The sequence below is a fragment of the Cavia porcellus genome, unplaced genomic scaffold (genome assembly GCF_034190915.1).
Source record: "Cavia porcellus strain 051 isolate PalLab524CR breed Dunkin Hartley unplaced genomic scaffold, mCavPor4.1 scaffold_50, whole genome shotgun sequence".
Lineage (NCBI taxonomy): Eukaryota > Metazoa > Chordata > Mammalia > Rodentia > Caviidae > Cavia > Cavia porcellus.
In genome coordinates this window covers 4,377,903-4,381,629 of record NW_026947533.1, presented here as the reverse complement: position 1 = coordinate 4,381,629, position 3,727 = coordinate 4,377,903, and positions in this window count along the sequence as shown.

The window sequence follows — 3,727 nt, the reverse complement described above, 5'->3', positions numbered from 1 at the left end:
CTAGGTGGAAAATTAATAGAAACGAGTGAAAATCATTAAGATGAAGTCTGCTGCCTCTAACACAGACTTCCGACTCTCTGTTCTGTTGTGTCCTGCCCTGGCCTGTTCTCAGAATATTTTCTGACATTAGTGGGTTTTTTATTCCTGGAGGATTGAACCTTAATCCTGAAAATATTTGCAGCCCATTATGGAAAGAGTCCACTGATCCTTGAAAGAAAGCAGGGGTAGCCATGAAATGGCAGGGATAAATAAGAAATTTAGAGAAGACCTAACACCACCACTTCTCAAAATTCAATGAAATCAAATGGGAAATTGTTCTTCCCAATTCATTCCTGGAAGCAAGCATTACCCTGATACCAAAACCAGAGAACAATCCAAATAAGAAAGAGAATTACAGACCATTCTGCCTAGTGAAAATTGAAGCAATATCCTCAATAACATACTGGCAAACAGACTGCAGAATATCATCGAGAAGATTGTACAACATGATCAAGTGGAATTATTCCCTGGGACGCAAGGGTGGTTCAACATACATAAATCCGTACATATAATACACCGTATTGAGAAATCCAAAAGCAAAAATCATTTGATCATTTCAATAGATGCAGAAAAAGATTTTGACAAAGTCCATCACCTATTCATAATAAAAAACCTACAAAAATCAGGAGAGATGATCTTTATCTCAATCTGATAAAAGCCTTTTATTACAAACCAACAGTCAACCTCATACTAAGTGGACAAAAACTGAAAGCTTGCACTCTAAAATTAGGAACAAAACAAGGATTTCTACTGCCTCCACTCTTATTCAATATAGTCCTGGAAACTAGCTGGAGCAATTAGACAAGAGAAAGAAGTAAAAAGAATAAAGATAGGAAATGAAAATGTTAAACTATCATTATTTGCAGAATACATGATACTCTACTTAGAAGACCATAAAAATTCCACCAAAAGACTTCTAGTTTAAGAAGAAAATTCAGTAATATAGCTGGTTACAAAGACAACACTCAACAATCACTAGATTTCATAAACAAGAATAAAAAACTCATGGAAAGAGAAATCAAGGAAACAATAACTTTTACAATAGCATCCAACAAAATGAAATACTTAGGAATCAATCTAGCAAAGGATGTAAAGGACCTCTATACTGTAAACCACAGTACTCTCAAAAAGGAGATTGAGGACGATATTCTAAAATGAAGAGCTATCCCATAGTCTTGTGTAGGGAAATTCAATATAGTGAAAATGACCATACTTCCAAAGCTATTGTATAGATTCAGGGCAATCCCAATCAAAACCCGGTAGCATATCTCAAAGAATAACACAAAATTATTCAAAAATTCATCTGAAACCAGAAGAGACCTAGAGTAGCAAATGTGATGCTGGGCAACAAAGGAAAGATAGGGTTCATCAAAATCCCTGACTTGAAATTATACTATAAAGGTATTGTGATTAAAAAAAATATAATACAACAAAAAACAAAACAAACAAAACCAGACCCAAAGATCAAAGGAACAAATTAGAAGATGGAAAAACAACCCCAGACCACTAAACCATCTTATCTTTGACAAAGGTGCCAAACAAAGTCATAGGAAGAAAAGCAGCCTCTTTAATAAATGGTGCTGGAAAAACTGGCTCTATACGTTCTGAATATTATCTTTCAACGTGTATTAAGCTAAGATCAGAATAGATCAAAGATCTTATATTAAAACAGAAACATTAAATCTGCTGCAAGATAGAGTAAGTAAAGCTCTGGCAGACATTGATGTAAGAAAAGACGTTATGAAGAAAACTTGGATTGAACAGCAAAAATCAAAGACAATTAAGTGAGAATCTCACCCTGATGAAAAACTTTTTAACAGCAAGAGAAATCACTAACAGAGTGAAAAGACAACCCACAATGTGGGAGAAAATATTTGCCAACTCTTCCTCAGACAAAGTATTACTATTGAGAGCACGGAAAACTAAAAAATTTCAGTCTTCCCAGATTTAAAGACCCAATCCAAAAATGTGCATCTGAGGTGAAATACACAGTTCTCAGATGAAAAAATAGAAACAGCAAATAAATATGTGATAAAATGTTCTGCATCACTCGATATTTAACAATTGCAAATTAAATAACATGATATGTCACCTTGCCCCAGAAAAAAAAATGCCTACTGTTAAGAAATCAAGCAATAACGAATGCTGGAGAGGTTGTGGGGGGAAAAGGAATCCTTCTCCATTGTTAGTGGTAAGGCAACCACTGTGGAAATCAGTGTGGAGATTCCACACAGACTAGGTCTACAGGTCCCACTCAACTCAGCTATTCTCCTTCTGGGTATCTACTCAAAAGAATAAAAATCATCACACCACAATGATATATGTGCACCCACGTTTATAGCAGCACAGTTTGTGGTAGCCAGATCTTGGATGGAATGCAGGACCTCTAGCTTGCCAGGCAGGCGATTAAGCTAAATCCCTGCACCACTTTTTTACTTTTTAACTTTCAAATAAAATGCGTTTGGGAGAAAAAACAAGGACTGAGGTAAAGACTTTCAGTGCAAATACCCATCAGAGGAGCTGAGGTCAACATTCCAGAAGACAGCCACCTCCACAAGCCTCCACCATCTTTCATGGGGTATCCACAGTTCCAGGGTGGGTTTTTTTTCTGTAATTATTCTTGGTGGGGAAGGCAGGCAGGAGAGCAGGAGCCAATCAGTGATGAAGAGGCCGGCTGTAAAAACTGTCCAATCAGGCGGGCCAAGGTAGGCGGTCTCTTCCGGTGTCATGGCGTCAATTGCAAAGCCAGGGCAAAAAAGACAACGCTAGATGTTTCCTAGACCACTATTTTTTGCTTCTATTCACTGTGGACTGCTTAGAAAGAACCTGGGAGACCTCCAAACTACGCAATGGTGATGTTATGGGATAGGAGCAAATAAATGGGGTGGAATCCGGTTGGGACCAGTTAGAAGTGGTTTGAAGGGGCTGGGGTTTAGCTCAGCTGCATAAGTGCCTGCCATAAAAACAGGCAGTCATGAGTTCGATCCCCGGTACCAATAAAAAGGAAAAAGACCAAAAAAAAAAAAAAAAGAAAGAAAGAAAAAGAAAAAAAAAAAAACAAGAAACAAGTGGTGAGAAGCAGCTGTGCTGTCTAGAACCTGTGTGCTTAGCCTCAGACCCTGAGGTCCATGAGTGCTAGCAGTGAGTCATCCTCTATCCCTTTTACTTCTCGCTGGGGCCAGGACAGTTCTGGGTCCCTAGAACGCTGTCACCACTGTGATACAACCAGGCCACAAGGCCATTTTTGAAATCGCCTGCTGCCCTTGCTCCTCCAACAGTCTGGGCCCAGGACGGGGCATGAGGAGACCCTGATTCCATTGTGCTTTCAAGCTGGATGCAGGTGTAATAAGCTAGGTCTCTGCTCTTATTCCTGTCAGCCACAGATCTGAAAGCCAGAAGTTTATAATTGTCTGTGCTGCAGGACCTCGTAGCCACAAGTGCTCTCCTTAAAGTTATGCATTTATGTATTTTGTGGTCACCTAAATTTATACTATGTTCTCACATTTCCAACCCCATGACAGGTGTTGGCAAAGATTATGAGAATTCAGAGATGTATACTTCAGTGGAGGATGGCTTTCGAAACACCTGGTGAACTCCTGTGTACGATAAATAACAGTGCAAAGAATTTCTGAGCATTCTTTATGTGACACATGTGCTCATAGACTATGTTTGTGAGAACAGCCATAGA